The sequence below is a fragment of the Triturus cristatus genome, chromosome 8 (assembly GCF_964204655.1).
Source record: "Triturus cristatus chromosome 8, aTriCri1.1, whole genome shotgun sequence".
NCBI lineage: Eukaryota > Metazoa > Chordata > Amphibia > Caudata > Salamandridae > Triturus > Triturus cristatus.
Window position 1 is genome coordinate 370,953,472 of NC_140591.1, and position 22,528 is coordinate 370,975,999.

A 22,528-nucleotide genomic window follows, 5' to 3' on the forward strand; every position below is an offset into this window, starting at 1 on the left:
TAATACAATCAATATTGACAGACTGGGAGCCATTTGTTTTCATTTATGTGGCTCTGGCAGAGTGTGAATGTCTGCAGCAAAGGAAGGGGGATCAGGAGGGTTCAATTAAGCCAGTCAATTGATTGCTAATGTGTGAAGGTCGCAGTCTTGACATTCCCACATCAGAGAAGGACTGGCAACCAAATGCGCAACATGGCAAAAATGTTCAATCCAGCCCCACTCACTTCCTTCTTTCTCATCTCTCACTCTCTACGCCTCCTGCCTGTCTTTCCTCTCTCTTTCTCCTGAAACACCCACAGTGCTTTCTGTGATTAATCTGGGGGAGCTGGAGACAGTTGCAGAGGTGCCAACATGGGCCTTCTACCTTCAAATCCCAGCCACTAATTGCTCCCAGGGAAAATGCTCAATAGAATAAACATACAGTCTGGCCCTGCATCACATAGGAAGAGCCCAGTCAATAGTCAACATTCTTGAAAATTCCACCAATAAAAGAAGAGGAGCGTGTTTATGTCTGACAATTTTAACCCCTGTCCAACCAGAAACTATGATAGTAGGGATTAGGATCAGCAAGAGAAGAATAGGAGTCAGACCCAACCCTCTCTTGTCTTTTGATAGGGCCATCACCAGGCGTTCCTCTCGGAGAAACAGTTGCAGAAGAAAGTGTGCATGCGTGTGTGTGCAATGATGTGTGTTCCTGTCAAAATGACTGATGTGAGCCTTTTTGTCGGTTTCTAAAAAATATGTACTGTGTGTGTTATTGTTCTCTTGTGGGGGACAAGGTAGTTTGGTGGGTCTGCAAGAATTCTGGTGCCTATTCCATAACAAAAGATGGGCTTTGCTGGCACCTTTCTAACTATCCCTGGCCTAGCGGAGGCCAATCCCTGGCATATTGTGGTTTTCTTGGTGATATTATTGCTACTTCTGGCATAATACTGACTGATCCATAACATGTTTTAGGGATTTCTGGTGATATACTGGCTATCTCTAGCTTATTAATATCCCATCCATGATATATTATCGGTGGTCATGGCAATATTCTTACTGTCCCGCGTATAATAAAGGCCGATCCATGACATATTGTGGGTGTTCGTAATCATATTCTGGCTGGCCCTGATATTCTAGAAGCCCATTCATGACATGTCGGCATTTGTGGCTGCATTCTGCTTATCAATGTGATAACTGTGCCTTATATGTGAGATAGTATGTAGATTTCTGTGATACTTGCTATTCTTGGCATGATTGTGTGCCATCATTGACATATTGGCAGCATACTTGATGGCACTCTGGCATTCCCTGGCATAGTAGGGGCCCATTACAAACATAATGATGATGTTCTTGGTTATATTTTGGCTATCCCTGCCATGATAATGACCCATCCATGACAAATTGTGTGCATTTCTGCCAACAATCTGGCTATCACTGGAATAGCAGTAGCCTAACATTGACATATTTCAGGTATTCCTGATGACATTCTGACTACCTGTTAGAAATAGGGTCTCTAGTTGGCAGTGAAATTCACCCTGTCCAAGTAGGGACCCTCAGTCTAGTCAGGGTAAGTTACACACTAAGAATAACCCATGCTCACCCCCTTGGTAGCTTGGCAAGAGCAGTCAGACTTATCCTCAGATGCAATGTGTAAAGTATTTGAGCACACACACAGTAACGCAGTGAATACATCACAGAAGTACTCCACACCAGTTTAGAAAAATAGCCAATATTTATCTGAGTAACCAAGACCAAAATAACAAAAATCCAACGTACGCAAGTCAAGATATGAATTTTGCAAGATTAAATAAAATTGTAGCGGTTAAAAAACAATAGCTAAAACTGAGACTATCAGGTCGCGCTTGCCAAGACAAATCCACAAGTTAAGTCCAACTGCGATAAAGAGCACGTTGGCTGCAGGAGTCATGCAGACCCTGGTACCTAGGATGAGTTAGAAATCAAAGACGATGCAAGACGCAGGTAAGGGGAGGATTCAGAGAGGCAAGTGTGGCATCGGTTCCTGGTGGCTTTGCAGAGTCAGAGATTCGCTGACACCCAGGGACGTTGGAGAGGCACAGGGTTTGCCGATGTGACCCTGGGTTCCTTAGTGCTGGGTGGCATCAGTGAGGGGTTGCAGGGCAAGCCGTGAGGCTTCAGTTTCACTGTGCCACGATTGACCAGTGGGTAACAGCTGTGGCATCAGAGAGGTGGGTCACGGATGTCGGTCGTGCGGTTCTCAGGACTCCTGCAGTAGCAGTTCTTCAGAGGCGCTGCAGCATAGATGCAGCCTGTGTTGTAAGTCGTGGCCATTGAGTCAAGAGAGGACCACAGCTTCAGTGCAGGCAGTGGCACGGTGTCAAAGTTGCAGACCAGTGCTGGTTCCAAAGTCGCTCGGCGTCTGTGTCTTCTTGTAGCACTAAAACTCAATCCTAAGGGCCCCAGAACTGGATTTGATACCACTTAGCAAGTAGGACTCTCAGCAAAGGAGCCCAAGTGCTAAAGGTGAAGTCTTTGATGGTCCTGAGACTTCCAACAGAAGGCATGTTCAACTCAAGCTCTCGGAGAAACTTTACAAAGCACGATTCAGAGAGTAAAGTCCAGTCCTCTCACTCCCAGGACAGAAGAGCAGTAGGCAACTGGCCAACACAGCAAAGCAAATAGCAAAGTGGCAGTCCCTTCTGGCAGCATAACAGCTCTTCTTCCCGGCAGAATGTCCTCAGTCGAGAAGCGTTCTAAGTATATGGTGTCAGAGGTTGAGTACTTATACCCAATTTGGCCTTTGAAGTAGGGACACTTCAAATAAAGGTCTTTGAAAGCATTGGACCCTGCCCTTCGTTTCCCTGACTCCAGACACTCTACAGGGGGAGTAGGCAGCTCTTTGTGTTGGGACAGGCACAACCCTATTCAGGTGTAAGTGCCAGCTTCTCCCTCCACTCTAGCTCAGGAAGGTTCTTCAGCGTGATGATGGGCCATTAGGATAAGCAGGGCACACTGCAGCACCCTTTGTATGGCTGTCTAGAGGGAATGCACAACCCCAGCTGTCACCCAGACATGTATTCAGAGACAGGCAGAGGCACAGAATCGTTAAAGTAAGAACATTTCCACATTCTAAAAGTGGCATTTCCAGATCTGCAATTTAAAAACCAACTTCAATAAAAGATGCGTTTTTAAATTGTGAGTCCAGAGACATCAAACTCTAATCTTCAATCTGCTCCCAATGGGAAATGGTTTGGGCCTGGCAAGTAGGTGTACTTGCGAGGTCGAAATGCCAGTTTTAAAACTGTGCACACAGGCTCTGCAGTGGCAGGCCTGAGTCACATTTGCAGGGCTACTCATGTGGGTGGCACAATCAGTGCTGCAGGCCCACTAGTAGCATTTGATTAACAGGCCCTGGGCACACATGGTGCACAGTACTAGGGATGTACTAGTAAATCAAAAATGTAAATCGGGGAGAAACCAATTACCATTAGGTTTTAGACACAGAGCACTTGCACTTTAGCACTGGTCAGCAAATGTAAAGTGCCCAGAGTCCTAAAGCCAGCAAAAAGTAAATTCAGCACACAGTCAAAAGTAGGAGTCCAGAAGTCAAAAGACGGAAGGAACCATGTCAAAAGATGCCAGGTCTAACACTACCCATAGCTTTAGTGACCCATTCATAATGTATTGTGGTTATTCTTAGTGCCAATCTGATGCTTAATGGTATAATAGCACATATCATTTATACTCCAGACCAGTCTACACAATTTCTTGACTATCCTCATCATAATAGTTGCCATTTCTTGACACATTGTGGGCATTGTTGAGACTACTTTGTCTACCCGTGGCATCATTGACTTGCTATTCTTGATATATTAGTGGCTCATCCTTGTCATGATATGACCATTCCATGCATACTGTGTGCATTCCTTGCAATAACCTGTCTCAATAGTGGGTCATCCTTGAAATATTAATGACATTCCTGACAACATTCTGGCTATTCCTCGCATACTGGTGGGTCAAGACATATTGTGGACATTTTTTGGTAATATTTATTTGGGATGGTTCTAGTGCATTTTTGAAATATTGTGTCAATTTTTAGCAACATTCTAACTATTTGTGGACTAATAGCAGCCCATCATTGACATATAGTTGACAATACTTTTGCTATTCCCGGTGTAATAGTATCCGATTATTGAATTACTGCTGTGTCCATCATTTACATCATTTAGAGCAGGCTTGCTAAACTGTGCATAATAATGGCCGATCCTTGGCATATTTTGGCCATTGCAGCCAAAATTCTGACTTTACGTGGCATATTGATGTACACCCCTGACAAGTTGTTACCGTTCTTGACATAAATGTGGCTATTGGTTGCAAAATGGCGGCCCTGTCATGGTGATGCTGACCACTGTAATGGTTGCAAAAATCACTATCAGGTGATGGACAGTCTGGTATTTGTTGATGACAACAAATGATTATGAATGGCAGAATCTGTTGCTATGTGACAGTAGAGTGTGAGTTGTAGGAAAAAAGGATAAGGTGGGAACAAAAGATTATTGCTAAAATTAAAGGCCATTGTTTGAGGATGAGTACCTTATTTTTCATGATTATGATGTTTTGGGAGATTTAGCCTTTTTTGTAAACTTGATAGTCTGAATGATGAAAAATCCATAGGTATTGAAAATGGCATGATGATATTTCACACAAAAGACACGTCTTAATTCTATTTAATGCTTGTATTTAAGAGATAGTTCCTGGTAAGTTCAGGATCCTTTATACTAATTTGGGTTCCTTGGAACCAGTGGACATTTACTGCTATTGCAGTTATTTTAAGACATGTGGAGGCATTTTCTCTTCTATGATGATAAGGTTTTCAATCAGCGCCAGCATTTCCTCACAGATGACAATGCACTTTACAAACACTCTTAACAATTATATTATCGCTACTGTAGTCTGAGAGCTGAAATAAGGTGGCAGCAGAGGAACCTATCTGATCCTACAATCTATTTTCATTAACTTGTAGCATAACTTAATGAGCTTGTAAGATTTATCTAGGTTGGCAATTAATGGCATATGATTGTGAGATTTGTATTTCTTTTTGTATTTTTAGCCTGCTTCTTCCCTGTAGAGATAAGTCATCACTTATGTCTGAGAATGTATCTGGAAACAGCAGGATGAACTAATGAAGTGAAGAGAGTTGCTGGCAATGCATAACCAAGCGTTTTAAGTACCTGGTTTACATGCATCCCTTTAGCCAAACTTTAGGACACTACTGCTGTGATATTGACCACATTTTAAACTTTGCTTTAGAAAGTAACCAGCAAGAAGTCTGAGGTGGATAGAACTTGCAAGGCATACCATAAATGAGAACTGGGCTATTTCATTCAGAACCGCTGCATCATTAGCCACCTTATGTGACAAATGTATTATAAAATGCACATTTTGCCCCAACCCATCCTGATGGCTAGTAAATAAGGGCAGGTACTTCTAACTTCGCCTCCATTGGTCGTAAGCCAAACGACTTGCTCTTTTTCCAAAGCACTTTGACAGTGACAATGAATTAAATACCCTGCAGCACATCCTCTCTTTGTTATAAGTAACATTGGCTGGGCCCACCTGCATGAAAGGCTTTTTCCGAGCAAGACTCCAGCCTGGTTCCTGTGGCTGTCACGTAAATACAATAAAAAGGATGAGTCATTTAATTATCTAATTTCTATGAATGCTTTCTTTAGGAGAATTCAGAATTGTGCTATAATTGTGTTATCTTACTTGGCAGTGCCTTTTTCCTGTAAACTTGTTTCTTTGCCCAAGTAAGATTTCGTAGAATCTAGTTATGCAGTAGGAGAAACGGGTTTGAAGACGTTTTAATTTTTCCTAAAATGCGTGATTTCGTCTGTGTATAAACTATACTGATATCGTAAGTGATGTGTAAAATTCACATGATTGTTTTAAGGGCTACAAGTATATTTACACAATTTAGCTGAAGTATAGATTCAGCGCTATAATAAACACAATAGACACGGTAGTACAAATAAGGGAAGTGGAATTTTGGTTTTAATGTTATAACACAACTTATTTAGCACCTGTGTAAAGAACCTTCCCTTCCCGATACAAACTTTTTTTCATTTAATCCAGATATCTTTTTTATTGATGTCAATCCATTTTAGATATAAGCAGCCCAATAATACAAAATATTTTGAATAAGTGAACTAATAAACATATTTATATTTATGTCATGACAGTGAAAAATAAATATACTGCAATAAAAATAGTATAAGGTACATCTATTTATTACTACAGTGCAAATTATGAATTCCATGTTATCATGTGTGGGCGTAACACGTGTAATTCCGTGTAGTGTAATCACATGGAATTACCCAAAAATGTTGTGAGATTACACAGAAATATGTGAAAATGGGGTGGGAGGAGCCTAGCGCGCAACCAAGATGGCCGCGTAGGTGCGAGGCTCCCGAGGACCTCCGCGACCTCCTGAATTAATCCTGGCGATATCCTGTCCTTGTTGAGGGGACTGTGTTGGGGAACCGGAGCTGAGGCGCCGCCCGTTTTTTGGGCTCGAATCGGACCCCGGACGCCGGTGGGAGCATCGATCGAAGGTTGTGGCCTTCTCCTCGCCGGCCCCCCGGATTGGAGTAGTGGGGCGATCCGGGGACAAAGTGAATAACAGCGGCGAACGGGGCTGGGCGACTGGCGTACCCCGCACTTTCACTTTCGCTTTTGCGCCCTCCTAGCTCTCAAGCGGGGTCGGACTGTGGAGCGGGGTGTGGTGGTGTGGCCTTGTCCAGGAGCCCGGCTGACCCGCCGGCGGTGGGTTGACCCGCGGTTCGGTGGTCGCCCCTGCCCCCCCCCTGGCACCCGTGACTTGGTATAGCGGCCCGTTTGGGGTGCTTGGCACGACGGTGGAAGAGCCAGCATGTCCACCAAACAAGATGGCGACCGGGCGAAGGTGAAGACGACCCGCCGTGGCACGACACACCAGGCCAACAGTATGGACCGCTACACGCTCCAGAAGGGTTCTCCGGAGACATCGCGTGCATCCCCGGTGGGCCCGACGGAGGCGTCCGCTCATCCGGTGGATCTGACCCTCCGGGACGTCATGGGCGCCATCGCAGAGATGAAGGCCTCGGTGGACCAGCGTTTCGACACCTTAGCGCAAAAAATAGACTCGGTCCTGGTGGATGTGAGCCTTGTGAGGGCAGACTTGTCCAAAACAAACGACCGAGTCGACTCCCTGGCCCACACCACAACGAGCCTCACGACAGACGTGGTGGCCCTCCAGAAGGAGGTGCGCCGGCTTGGCCAGGCGAGCGCCCTGATGGACCGGCGACTGGAGGACTCCGAGGGTCGGGCCCGGAGGAATAATGTCCGTATTGTGGGGGTGCCGGAGGGACGAGAGGCGGAGGCGGCGGATCTTTTCGTGGAAGAGTTGATCCTGACCCATCTCCAGCCCCGGGGGCTGAGTAAGTTTTTTGCGGTGGAGCGCGCTCACCGGGTCCCCGGGGGCAGACCTAAGACTGGTGCCCCGCCGCGGCCTCTCATTGCCCGGATTTTTAATTTCCGGGACAGAGATGCTATCCTCCAGACCTCCAGACAACAGGGACCGGTCAAGCTTGACAACATGGAGGTACATTTCTACCCAGACTTTACCCCGGCGGTCCAGAAGCAGCGGCAGAGCTTTCTTGGTGTTAAACGTCGCCTAAGGGACCTGAACCTCAAGTACTCAATGCTCTTTCCAGCTAAGCTGAGGGTAGAGGTGGATGGTCGCACGCACTTCTTCGACCGGCCCGAGGCGGCTGGGGACTGGCTGGACACTCTGCCTGGAGATCGGGGCCGGGGGGGCGGGGGGGGCGCGGCTGGCGAGGAGGGCCCGCCGGAGCAGAATTGAGGGGTGACTGCATAGGCCGTGCTCTGGACGTTGTTCCTTCACCATTTATTGATTGCGTATTTTCCCCTCCTATGGAGGTCGTGTGGGGTCTGTTGGGGGCTTCCCTCCTCCTCTGGGGGACTAGTTAGTATTTTAGCTATGGGGCGACAGGCACACTGCACTTTGGGGGGGCTGTCTGGGCTCATGCAGGGGTGCAGGGAGGGGGGAGTTTTGTTGGGACTGGGGGGTGGGGGGGGTGTGTTGTTTGTTAGCACCGCAGGGCAAACCCGCTACTATGTTGTTGTTTTTAGGATGCTCGATGGGGGACGACCGATTGTTTCGACGTATGATGGGGGGTAGGGATTTGGCTGTGTTGTCATGGAATGTTAATGGCCTGGGGGATAGGATTAAGCGTGGTGTGGTCCTGCAGTACTTAAAACGTATTTCACCAGATGTTGTCTTCCTGCAGGAGACGCACCTTATAGGTAACTCCTTTCATGCAATGAACCGGCGGGGATATCGTTTGGCGGCCCATTCTGGCTTCACCTCGGGCTCGCGGGGGGTGGGTATTATGATCAAGAACTCGCTCCCGTTGGAGATTGATGAGGTGCGCCATGATGAGAGGGGACGTTACACGGTTCTGGTGGGAAGAATGGAGGGTAGAGTGTTTGTCTTTATATCAGTGTACGTCCCGCCTGGGTTACAAGCCACCACATTTGCGGACCTGGGGCGCCTCCTCCTGGACCTTCCGAGTGGCCTGCTGGTGGTTGGAGGGGATTTTAATGCGGTAGCCTCTGGGTCTATGGATCGCCATCCCCCTAGGGACCTCCCCCGGGCACAGGCGTGGCTGCCCGGCCTTCTGGACACGCTGGGCCTGGTGGATTGCTGGCGATTAAAGCATCCTGCATTGCGACAATACACCTTCCACTCGGGTGCCCATGGTAGCCTCTCGCGGCTTGATTACATCCTTGTCCCGGCGGCCCACGCAGGGAGGGTGGGGGAGGTGCGCCATCTGGCGCGGGGTATCTCAGACCACTCCCCATTGTTGTTGCATCTCGATGTCTTCCCGAGGGGGGATGGCAGGGTGGCCCCAATTAATGCATGGTATTTGCGCGACCCCACCATTCGTGCTGATTTGACCAAATCCTTACAGCGATATTTCGATGAGAATGTGGGGTCGGTCTCTTCGGCCATCTCCCTGTGGGAGGCTTTCAAGGTAGTCCTTAGAGGGGAGGCCCTCTCCTTTATCTCCCATGCCCGGCGGCGCGAGCGGGAGGAGGTGACCCGGGTAGAGGCCGAGATTGCAGAACTGGAGGGAGACCTGGGAGGCGGGGTAACAGACGACAAGTTGCATGTTCTACACCTAAAGCAGGCGGCCTATCGGGCCCTCGTCACGGAGGCGGCCAGGGGCCTCAGTAGAGAGCAGCAGGGGCGATTGTATGATGTGGGTGATAAGGCTGGCAAATTGATTGCGTGGTTGGATAAGAGGGAGAGAGCGAGCCGTGTGGTGCCTTTGATTGAGAGTGTTGATGGTGCGTGTGTCACTGAGCCGGAAGCCATTGTTTCTTGCTTCGCGGATTATTTCCGCGAAGTCTACTCCCCGGTTTCCCCCTGCTCGGAGGCAGACTCCCATGCCCTGCTTCGGGACATCGCACTGCCCTCCCTAACGGTGGAGGACAGGGATTCGCTGGACGCCCCTCCCACCTCGGACGAAATTGCCTTGGCTATTCGCTCGGTTGCATCCGGCAAGGCCATGGGCCCCAATGGTATTCCCATCGAGCTCTACAAGCTACGCCCGGATGTGTTGGCGCCCCACCTGCGCGCGATGTTCCTGGCGGCCCACTCGCGGGGTTCCCTCCCGCCGGACCAGCGTCTAGCCACAATTGTGGTGATCCACAAGGAGGGGAGGCCCCGTGAACGGGTCACATCCTATAGGCCGATTTCGCTTTTGAACGCGGAGCCCAAAATCCTCGCCAAGGTGTTGGCCAACAGGTTGGTTGGCGTGGTGGGCGATTTGGTCCACCAAGACCAATCTGGCTTTATACCGCACCGCAACACGGCGCTCAATCTGCGGCGCTTGCACGGGGTGCTCGCGCGTGTCCCATTTGTGCGGGAGCCGGCCATCTTGGCGTCCTTGGACGCCACCATGGCGTTTGATACGCTTGAATGGCCATACATCTGGGCGATGCTGGCAAAATTCGGGTTTGGCCCGGGTTTCATTAGCTGGGTCAAATTGCTATATTCGGGCCCATTGGCGCAGGTGGTAGTGAATGGGCGAGTCTCGGCCCCATTCGCGCTGGGGAGGGGTACGCGACAGGGCTGCCCCCTGTCGCCTCTCCTGTTTGCCCTGGCCCTGGAGCCCCTGGCGGAGTGGCTGCGGTGGCACCCTTCTATCCGTGGTCTCCGCTGGACCCCCGAGCATGAGGACCGTGTGTCCCTCTATGCTGACGATATCCTTCTGTATCTCGCCTCCCCGCGTAAATCACTGATCGTCCTGGTTGATGTTTTGCGTTCATTCGGTCGCAACTCAGGCCTGGTCATCAACTGGGCGAAATCCTGTGTATATGTGCTTTCCGGGGAGGCTCCGGCCCTACCACGGGACTGTCCGATCCAGATTGCCTCCCAAGGTTTTCGGTACCTGGGTATCTATATCACTCTTGACCCGGAGGCCCGCTACGAGCGGAATTTGTTACCCCCCCTTCGGCGTTTGAGGGAGGACGTGGTGCGCTGGCGGCGTCTGCCGCTCTCGCCGCTCGGCCGAGCGGCCTTGTTTAAAATGATGTCCCTGCCACGCTTCCTCTACGCCCTCCAGAATACTATGGACTTGGTCCCGGCACGCTATTTCCGTGAGGTGGAGGGCCTCCAGCGGCGCCTGTTCTGGGACGGGAGGCCGCGCATTGCTCTGGCTAAATTGACGCTCCCGTGGTACGATGGGGGGGTCGCCCTCCCTGATATTAAACGGTATTACTGGGCCTCCCAACTAGCTGCAATTAATCATGGCCTTTACGGGCCCGCCTTGAACCCGGCATTCGAGATGGATAAGATGCTCCTGCCCGGTGGCGATTACAATCGAGCGCTCTACGCTGGCGCGCCCGACTCCCGTTTGACGGGACCGACGCGTGTCATGGTGCGTGTCTGGCACGCGGCTAATGCAGCTATGGGGTGGAAGGACCGTTTGACCCGGGCGTCACCGCTGTATGCGTCTGAGAGGTTGGGCTCCCTGTGGACATCGAAGGGCTTCGAGAAGTGGGACACGATCGGAATCAGCACGGTGGGAGATCTCTGGACGAGGGGGGGATTCAAAACTTTTGAGACGCTGCAGGCGGAGTTCCGGCTGCAGGGCAGTGAGTACTTTCGGTACCTACAGGTCCGCCATGCGCTGGGCTCCGTCTTCCCGGATGTCGCATCCATTCCGGAGTCTTCCCCCCTGGAGGACAGAGTCCTAGATGGCCATGTCCCGGACAGCACGATCTCCCTCATATACAAAAAACTGATCAACGATAGATCGTGCCTGCTGACTAGTCTCCGCGAGGCTTGGGTTGCCGACGGGCTGGAGCTGGACGATGAGGATTGGATTTCCGCGGTGGCCTCTCCGAAAGAGGTGGCCATCCCGGCTCGCCTTCGTTTCGTCCAGCTCAAGATCCTTCACCGGGTTTACGTGACGGGGCCAAGGCTTCTGCGTATGGGTTTTGCTGGTGACGGAATGTGTAAGCGTGGCTGTGGTGCGTTGGCGACTTTCATGCATATACTGTGGGAGTGCCCGAAGGTGGAGCGATTCTGGCGTGGTGTGCATGAGGTCCTGCGTGTGGTGACGCGTGTTGCGCTGCTGCCTGAAGCGAGGAGATGCTTGCTGAATGTATGGGAACCGAATGACTATTCGGTCCCGCAGACGCGGTGGGTGACTCTGGGATACATGATAGCCAAGCGCGACATTGCTCAATTGTGGGGATCCCAGAGGCCCCCTGCGGTGTTGGCCTGGAAAGAGCATATGGATTGGTGTATGTTTCGTGAAAAGGTGGTGTATGTGGCGAGAGGTAAGCCTGGGGCGTGGGTGAAAATCTGGGGCCCCTGGAACGCCTATCGCGGGGGTATTTGTGAGCCACCACTGCTACAGGCGGCCTCGCCTGCTCCGTCTCCCTAGACGGCCCCCCTCCCTCAGCCGCGGGCGCGCGGTCCCCCAGTCCCTGATCTATTCCCATTCCCCTCTCCAGAGTTCTGCTGCTGGTTTGGATCCCCCACTTATGGAGCACGTGCTGTTATCTTGGATCGCGGGTTGCCTTGCGGGTGTGGTTTTTTGGTGTTGTTTTGTTTCAAGAAAAGGGAACCGTACTGTGGGCTTGGAGCTGTGTGGCCTGCACCATTGATTACTCCTGTTTCACTGCTCTACACTGCCTAGAGACTTTTACTGTATGTGTGCAATATGTTTTGGTCATTCTAGCGGCCGGCCGGATGGTTGTAGGCCCATACCTGTAACTTTTACGAACTGCAATAAACGGTTTCAAAAAAAAAAAAAAAAAAAAAAAGAAATATGTGAAAATGATAATTCTGCATTTAACGCTGTTTTCTCCAAAATCAACACGAGGATGCATTTTGGGCTAAGAAATAGCGTTAAGTGCAACAGAACATGAATAGCGACCATGAGCAGCTGCTCGCGCTTGCTGAATTTGAACTTGGGGTAGGATATTCCCACAACTTACTACCAGCATTTAGAGCTAGTTTCTTAGCCCAAAATGCACCCTTGAAGCCAAAATGGACGCAAGGATGCAGTTTGGGCTAAGAAAATAGTGCTGAGTGCAACAAACATAAACAGCAGAGCGAACAGCCACTCATGCTCGCTAAATGTTCTCTCGCAGTAGGAGTTATTGCCCCCAAATTACTCTTAATTACGTGAGCGGTTGGAATCGCATTTTTATTGGTAATTCCGTGTCAAAGAGTAACATGGAATTGCTGAAATTGCTCCGGCGAAATTGAAATTCCACGCAGACCTAGACAGAATACCCAAAGGCAAGTGAGAAACACTGCTTACTCTCTCCAAGATTCCATGGTACAATGACTCTACAGAGGTAAGCAACTCAGCTAACGTTTCAAGACATTTTAACATATTTAATGTGATTTTATCACACTTCCTGGTTGTGTTCCAGATCCGATTTTAGAGATGCTTAGACTTTTGGTTTTAACAAAGGTAAACTTAGACCAAAGGTCTAAGTTTACGACTTTCGGTATTCACAAAGGTAAGTTAAGAGTAGTATTCTTACATCCGCACTTGGGCCGGAATCTCCGCCTCGAGAGCGAAAATTTTACTCCACACCCGGAGTGCACTCTCCGCACTTGCAGTAGGCTGGGGTCGTCGAATCGAACTTCGGATCCGAGAAGCCCAAGGTTGCACCAACAAACCCAAGGACAAGAGGAAAGCTCCAACAAAAAGACTAAATCAGAAGATAAACTTTTTACCGGGACTAGCACTAGGCCTATCTGACCCATTGTGGTCAGCCTCAAACTTTGACTCCTGTCCAGTGTGATGAGATAGCTGCAAGTGGTGCTTTAAGCTTTTTGGCGCTAGAATACACACTTTTTTAGATTTCATCCTTAAAAGCTAATAACTCTGATTCCCTACATTGTATGTTTGTCGTTTTGGTGTCATTTGAAAGAGAGAAATATTCTCTTATTTTATAAAATGGTGTTGGATTTATAGAGTTCTGAGTCTTTTACTTATTTACTGTTTTGGAGCTATTGAATGCTTTACAGGTTCTTGTCTCCTAAGCTAAGCTGACTGCTTGTTTGCTAAGCTGAAAAGTGCTGAGCAAGGATTAATTTATTGAGGCTTGACTAGACCTATTAGTGATTGTGGTATTATTAGTAGCTGAAAGTGAGTACCTCCCACCTACAAATAATCCCCTTCCCTACACCATGTATGACTGTGTTGGTAATTATGACTCAGTAGTTATATGTTTGTTGCACTTTATATTTAAAATTCATTTTTCTAGATCAATCATAATTTTCATCCTTTTGGAGCATCTGCTTGAAATCTTTCAAAAATGCGCATATGCACATCAATTTGACCCTGGAAATACTGGTGCTGATTGATCAAGTGGGTAGAAAAGTGAAAGAAGAATTCCCAGTACTTACATTTCTCATTCCCACTCCCCCAAGAGTATTTGATTAAGCACACTGCGTGTTAAGAGTCTAATGCTGATGAAGAAAGAAGTTGCCCTGAACAATTGTCTTGTCTCTGAGATAACCGCATGCAACACACAGGACTATTTATACATCGGAGTACTTTTAATGCCAGGGACTGGCACCAAAAGCAGGAAACCATTTTAGATTGTGTGTGGCAAAAAAAATGCATACCTGTAGACCATGCTCTCTAGCTGACTCTAAAATGCTTTGAAGATGGTCCACAATCAAAGCCTTTCATTTTAATTTGGCATGTCTGCGTACTACACAGTGCAAGGCAGGCCACAGCCTTTACTCAGTGTGTATCTTGCATATGCAATAAATATGGGCTTCAGCTGATGGCTATGGTCTCCCCTGATGTATCTGAGTCGCACACAGTGTGCATGGTCCTTGGACACGTATGTTTGCAAAATATGGAAAGACCAATAGTGCCCTAAATCTGAAAAAAAGCTGTAATTAAAGACACTGTACATCTGTAGGCCACGCACATTATGTATTTCTAAAATACAGTAAGCTTGGCCTGCATACGATGGTACGAGGGTGAGGGTGGCATGGCTAGGGGGGCCAAAATGCTGGATGCGAGATAACATCGCTGTTGACTGATACCCAGTGATTGGTCATTCTCCTCCACTGAATCCGGCTTCATCCAAGCAGAGCTACATACCGGCAGCTGGGAAAGTACACCTGCTTCGCATTTGATGCCCGTCTTGTGCCGGGGCAACCCGGTTAAACCAACATCAGGTATCCAGGGCCTTTCTGCATGGGGAACTCTGATTCCTCTGCCCTTGCCCATGAGCCCAGCAAAACACAATACTTATCTCAAAGCCCAAGAAGACTCAGAGATGAGTTTGTGGGCCACTCCTAGGGAGGCAAGGCCAAGGTCGATGACATAGAGATTGAGGTTGGATTCCTACCAGCATACCAGAAGAAATTAGCAGAGTGAGTCTCATAAAAAGAGGAAAAAATACAAGATATGGCTCCACCAACCAAGATAATCACCACCAACTCCATGACTTAATCCAGCAAATAGGATTCCTGGTGGGCTGGGTGGAGAGTGCTGAGGCTGCTCCAGGCAGTATAATCTGAGGGTGCTCCGCCTCCCAGAGAGGGTGGTGGGGCAGAAACCAGCAGAAATCTTTGGACAATCATTTAAAGCATTCATTCCCATTAAAAACCTAGCCTCATTTTTCTCAGTTGAGCGAGTACATCTCATACTGGCCAGGCATTCTACCCTCCCTGGATATTCCAACGCCAATTCATAACTCAGCTAATACATTATAAGGACAGAGACAAGATCCTCCAAGCGGCACTCCTGGCTAGGCACATAGAGTTTGAATATCAGCAAATTTTCCTCTTTCCAAATTACACACTGGCAGTCCAGCACCAACATTCGTCCTTTTTTGGAGGGAATAGGAAACGTAGAGGCATGGGTGTCAACTATCCACTTCTCTTCCCCACAAAATCATAACAGGCAACAACCGTCTCTTTTTTATGGAACCAGAGGTCCACTTGAGACTGAGTAGAATGATGCACCCTTTCCTCTCAGACATCTGAGTGCTGCCTGGGGCTGGATGGTAAACGAAGGCGGTAGTGTCCACCGTGGGGACCCAATGTGCTCAAGCCTAGTGCCTCCACATCCTTGACATCTCCCAAGTAAGCTTGTGGCAATAGACGAACATCCCTGGTAGTGGTGACTGCCTTCTGGGACACAGTCCCCCTTTCTATGGTGTCCTCCTCATCAGATGATGATGATGATGATGATGCCTCTTCCTCTCTTGTTCCACCCAACAGTCTGGTGTCCTCCCGATGCTGAAACCCCAGATTGCTGATGAGTTACATTGAAAATTCTGCTGGGGTACATTTTTTTTTCTCCTTTAGTGTTCAACCAACTCATCTTGTATTTTATCTTATCACAATCAAACAGCCAATCACTATGAAACATAGAGGGATGAAGATGGATATATCTGATTGATCCTTGTCAACTGGAAAAATGGAGATTTCCTGCAACCTTCGGCAATAATGGACTAGTTACCAACATCGGGCCATCAAAAGGGAGTGATGTCAGGACTCTATGGTACCCTGGTGTGTTACTTGTTTTTGCAGCCCCTCTTGCGAAATCTGCATGCAACATGGCAGACATGCTTGCTAATCACAGTAGAAGAAAAAGACTGGTCGGAAATGGTAGAGCCCTAGACAAGGGAACCCGTGAATCTCAACTGAAATTCTGCTTGTTCAAGACCCTACACAACTGGTACTGGATGCCCCAGAGGCTACTGCTACATTCTAAATGTTGGAGGTGCCTGGGACCAAGCTGTGTCATACCTCACATTCTAAATAAGTGCCCTTCGGCCCAGCCCTTTTGGACTCACACTGGGGAGGCCCTGAGGGAGTCCACGCCCCTCTGCATCCCCCTAACCCCCGTAATCCTCTTGCATGATCTCAGAGACTCCTCTGCACTCACCCGTCCACATCGCCGCCTATTACACACTGCGCTCTCCACAGCCAGGCTCTATTTTGTGCAAATGGAGGTCATCTACCCCTCCATCTCAAGAGGACTGGACAGCGGCGATGGTCCAAATGGCCTCTCATGAAAGAGTCATGTAAGACCAGGAGGAGGTGTTTAAACAAACATAGGCTCCCTTCCTCCGAGAGACAATCCTCTAAGATTGGACCACTTATCCTATCCTATCATCTCCTATCCTACCCTATCCTAACGACCCACCCCCCTAGCTGCCCCCTCCCCACTCTTATCCCTCCCTCTTTCTCCCCCCCTCTCCTCTTCCCTCTTTTTATTTTTTCCTTTTCCCCTTCCTCCCTCTTCATTCCCTCTCTCGTCATTATTACTTTTCCTCTCACTTTCATTACCCCCTGCCCCTCCCTGGGCGAGGGACCCAGCATGCACCCTCTCCACCCCACATCCCTATTCCCACTCACTATGGACAGCTACTTTTACACACCCACAATTAACACATTCCCCCCCACCTCCAGGGACGTAACTTTGCCCTGTACCCACTGTGTATAGCCTTATCTCAGTCGGTGTCGCTCCCAACACCACCTTCTCCTCATCTTCTCGCACCCTGCTCTCCTCTCTTCTTCAACATATTCCTGAAGGTTGAGGCACATGACATCTTTCCAGTTTGGACCACCCGTTAGGAGGCATGTGCAGTTGCACACCCCTCACACCCACCCCCCCAGTTCGAGCACCCCTCCACCAGCTCCTACTAAATAGTTATCATGGATAGATCTGGCCGCATCATAAAAGAAGCTATATGATACTCTGCATCAATGTACTGCATGTTATCTGTAATACTACTGGACTTTACTTGTACAACACCAAGGATGATGATGATGATGATGACAATGTATGCTGAACCCTACCCCACCCCTTCCTTCCACCCCCTCCCCGGTTCCCACTACAGTATAGCTATACATACTATGTTGCAATCCATATGGGAAAATGGTGTATAATGTATAATGCTTTCCATCATCTGTACTATTGTGTTTTTCTCCCTCAATCTCAAAAAAGATTTCCGGCCTGCCCTCCCCCCACTCAACTCCACTCCCACTGCCTTCCCACATTCTAACGTAATAGCACATATCACATATAGTTTGATACATCCTGGGTGGACTCTCTAGAAATACCACTCTCGCCTTAAGCTAACATTCTACCCCCCTTGAAGTTATAAATTTGGGCAGTTAGCCATTTGCTTCCCACCCATCCTAGTTTTGTACCTTCACACCTTCCCAATCACTCAATACCACCCTCACTGATCTCCTCTTCTTTCCTCAAAAACCTTCTCTAGTATTCACTACCATCACAGGCAATGTTCCCTCTAATTGTTTTTCACTGTGTGCGGCAGTGTAGGGTCTCTGTGCGCTGCAGCCATGGCTATGTGCGCCAGGAACCAGACCATGCGTGTGTGCAGCGCCAAATATCACTCCAAACTTTTGCTTAAAAATCTGAGAAGATGGTGCATTTCCACACATACAGTGCCACGTTAAGGGTCTTAAGGCAGGTTTGCAATTCGGATACACCCGCCATGACCTGAATTGGTTACACAGGCAAGTACACTTGGAGCACTGTTCATTGGGTGGGTAAATTTTGAGAGCCTACACAAGATTACATATACACAATAAGTTGTGGAATGGAATCTTTTTGATGTAGCCTGCAGCGTTCATCTTCATTTAGCAATTTCAACTATTGCCAAATACTGCGGGATACATTGCTTAATTTGTAAAACAATAAGTGCTGGGGCTCAAAGCTTAGCTCAGAAGATGTGCATTGTTTTCTGTCTGTGGCCCTGGATGAAAGTTTGTCTAGGAAAAATATGTAATGGTCCTCAGGGTGCGGTAATTGTGGAATCTGCAAAAGTTCAGTGGACGCTGGTGCCCCAGAGTTGTCCCTTAGAAGGTCTGGAAGAAGAGCTATCCCACCTGCTTACGTAGGGGAGTAGTTAAGATAGATATACTCTTTACATATTAAGAAACATGCAGCACAAAACCTTTTTCGCATTTATCTTTTCCCATGTGTATATATATATATTTGTATTATAAGTTGCGGGTCCAAAAACGTATACAGCGCCAGCGGATCTTAGACTGGTGCGGATGAAGGACGCCTTCTTGGGCATTTGCTAAGTTTTTGCGCAGGCACTCCCGTGGCACAAATTTGCGTAAGCGCAAAGGATTGCGTCTGTTTACTTTTCATCACAAAAGCCCTTCATTGCATCGCAAAACCGTCCGGCTCCCCACGAGCGCCAGCACACCCGTTAGTGTATCAAGGGCTTGATGTCTTAGACTATTAGAATTTTGCAAGATTTATTTGGAAGAGTGAAGTTGCAACGATCAAATAATGGTTGGAATAAGCCACCTGCTCCAACTATCTAGCGAATGTCATTATTGTGGCGTTCCCCTGTTTAATTTAGAGCATTGCTACATCATTGACCAGAACGTTGAGATATCATTATAGCCGTTCTGACTCGTCTGTCACATATGTTACATTCTCTGTCCCCTAGCGTCTTTCTATAACTCGACTAGAGATCATTTAATGATAATTGTAGCCTCCTATAGTGTTGTCATATGCAATATTAGAACACTGGGAACTTGAGAGCTTTATGGAGAAAATGGGAATGTCAGCTAGTGGTAAACTGTTGCTGCTTATTTATCTTATGCAACTAACAACCCTTGTCAAAGCCAATAGTCCAGACTTGCTGTAGGTATGATGTTACTTGCTGTATTATATATCTGGATACAATGACAGAAACAGCAAATTACAAGTCGGACGGCACCCTATGCTAAGCACAGATTTTTAGCTCAGGTGTTTTTAAGCCACACCTTTAATTACATTGGCCACGCCCCTTTGAGAGACCCCTCAGTTTTTTCATCCCACTTAAAGCCCTGATTAAATGGTTTGGGTTTGTTGTTTTTCTGTTGCTGGTCTGAAGCACAAACTTAGTGGTGGCCCAGAGGGAAGCCGTCTTGCATACAAATAAGCCCCTTAGCTCACCAAGGCTCTCGGTCCTCATAGCAAACAGCACCTCTTCTTCCTCTCCAACTAAGTGACATGATTTTTCGGAAATGAATGCCTCTTTGTGCTGAGCAGTGTGGTCTGGCGCTGTTTGCTGTTTGCACACAGGCACGAAACGTTCATAAATATTAAAGCCACAGAATATACTATTTTTGAGTGAGATGAATAATTTTTTCCTTTTTATGACTTGATTCCATGGGCTAGCCACTTAAACAGAGTAACTCACTCCCAAGTGCCGTTCAACTCCTTCTTTGCCAGAGTGGCCAGTTTCAGGAAAAACACAAGCAAAGCAGTAAGTGTTTTTACTTTTTCAGATGACCAGCTGTTTTGGGGAGACCATTCCACGTGTGTCATTTTTCCAGTTTTCAGAGTGAAAGCCAAGGTTTACAAGTTTGGAAAGCCTCAGGGACACCACAGTGTATTCCAATAGAAGAAATAAACCTCTATGTTTGAGATGATGAGGGGATTCTGGCCAAACAGCAATCTTTAGAACTCCAGCCCTTCAGATATTTTGAGTGAATAGGACATATTTAAGATATAAGCACAGTTGTCTGGAGCCACGCAAAGGCAGATGTCCACTTAATACAATTGCTCTAAATTAGGACGGGCAGCGCCTGTCTTAAAAACGAAAAGACCTATGAGGTCTTATTTTTCTTCAATATTTGTTTGAATTGTGTTTAATATTCGTTCTTATGCACTTCTCTGAGATCGTATTTAGTAGTTCTCTACAGAATCTACATAAATAAGCAGAGACCACAATGAGATCAAAGGGCTGTGACAAACTACAGCCTGAGCCTTCGTAAACAAAATTGGCGTTTCCAGTAAGACTTCTTTCCGGAATGCTTAGATAATGTCCACTGATGTTCTTCTTGGATATTCACATTGGATAGTGTGGAACGGAGGATTGGTAATCTTAAGGCACCTAAGTGCTGTTTGGATGTCTTTGAGGACCTAATGGATGGTGGATTGAGAGCATCTGTGATGAATGTCAATTTAAGGGGTTTCTGGTGTTGCCTGTCAGCAGCTTTAGAACCTCAGAATTATTAAGTAATGTTGATTCCAGTCCGAGAAGAACTTTTTATCCTAAATTTGTCTCTGTATTCTGAAACCTGCCATTTCACTACTCCCAATGTAAAAGCCTATATGTAAATATGTAAAAAAAAAAAAAAACGAAAAAAAACTGACTGGATGAGGTACTTGACCTGCCACGCGATACCTTGAGATCTATGTACCTTGTTTAAGGTGTAGAATTGATTTCAGTCTACATCTTAAAAAATTCACAGATCCACACATTCTTGATTCAGCTGCTAGTGTGCACTGGGCGATAAGGAATTCACCCTCTCGCAGTTATTTCTAACATTCCAGACACTGGACAAAAGCCTGATGCATCTCCAGTGCTATGAACTGATAAGGAGGCAATATTTTTGCGCTGGACAAGAAAAAATAAGGGGCATATTATCAAGCCAGGCGATAAAATTATCGCCGCTTTAGCGGCAGAAAAGTGCCGCTAAAACGGCGATAATGGGCTTGATAATATGCTCTATGGAATTTTAGTTGAAGCCCATGTTAGACGTCCTTCACATCTAACATGGGCCTCAATTGGAATTCCATAGAGCATATTATCAAGCCCGTTATCGCCGTTTTAGCGGCAGTTTTCTGCCGCTAAAGCGGCGATAATTTTATCACCTGGCTTGATAATATGCCCCATAATTTGTTAAGACTCAACGGGGAACAATAACTTGGTCTACTTAGGAATTAATTGGACAAAGAATGCTGCACAGTTTTAAAGCCCAGGTTAGCGCAAAAGCAGTGTCAAAGAGTTTTAGTTTGAAGTTGGTCAATGAGCCTGAGCACATTCTTGCGGAAGAAAGAGCCTTTGTGTTAGTAGGGTTTTGTTTCTTTATTTTTGCCTTTATTTAATTTTTATCAGAGCACTGAACATGGATAGGCGACTCCTATGGAATACAAAACAAAGATCATAAATTACAAAAACCATTGTTAGAGATTTTAATGGAGACCCTCTAGGTTACCTTTGATCCGGATTAAGAATTACAATAGTTCTTGAAATAGTCAGTGGGTGAGGCAGATAAAGGGAAAGAGTAATGGAGGCAGAGACTCTTGTATAAATAGCTAAAGTTCGATAAAATGTAAAATGGCGACGAGAGAAAGTATCCCTTTCAGACTTGGGTGATGAGGTCACATGGTCACTAACACGTCAGTGGACAAATGGAGGCAGAGTCTAGACCAGAGGGCAGCAAAGGGTTCTGAGAGATGACTGCGAGGCCTACAGGTGTTAATGTGCAGCTGCACGAGTCTCGTGAACACCCCAATAGGAAAAGCTTCTCTGCCTCACACCTGGCGCTGTTTGGTGAACTGCTTTGTAATTTGGGGAAAACATTTTGAAAGGCTGCTCAGGAGTCTGTTCAGAGCAACCAGTCAGAATCGAGGAGGCACGTTCGAAAACTCGCCTGCTGTTGAGGTTTGTACTTTTTCTGTCCGTGTGAGCTGCAGTCGTCTGTAACAAGACTACACGGATAGTGTTGCGCTGTTTGCTATTGATGGCCGTTCGTCTCTCCCTTACAGGAGAGCTGGGGAAAGGCAACACAAAGGGTCTCAAGCAGCTCCGCAGTTGTGCACAATTAAAAAACAGAAAAGCAAAGTCTCAAACACGACGTGTGCTTAAGCACACGCAGTGTTTGACACTCTGCATTCCTTTTCTTACAGTGCACAGCTGCGGGGCTGATTGTGACCCTTTGAGTTAGTATTCATGTTAATCGCAGCGCCCGTGTGTGCTGCAATTAACACGAATACTAATTCAAAGGACCACAATCAGCCCCCCAGCTGTGCACTGTAAGAATCGTCTTCTCCCGCAATGAGGAAATGGCAGTTTTTCGTGCCGCTCGCCTTTTAAAAGCGGCGGTGCGAACGATGTTGCGGGAGTGCGCGCTAAATACAGCACACTGCGCGCTTAGGGTGGCTTCTGT

The 22,528-nt window shown here is 47.5% G+C and overlaps 1 protein-coding gene across 4 annotated transcripts in view; it reads left to right on the top strand.

Moving 5' to 3' along the window:
• SERTM1 (serine rich and transmembrane domain containing 1) overlaps positions 1-22,528 on the top strand; it is a 352,071-nt gene that overhangs the window by 273,644 nt on the left and 55,899 nt on the right. Inside the window, exon 1 of one of the 4 annotated variants that reach the window (XM_085621722.1) lies at positions 21,826-22,023. The exons of the other annotated variants lie outside the window; for them this stretch is intronic. The gene's annotated coding sequence lies outside the window, so the exon portion shown is untranslated. Of the gene's footprint in view, positions 1-21,825; positions 22,024-22,528 lie in introns of those variants that run through there. 4 annotated transcript variants of the gene reach the window in all.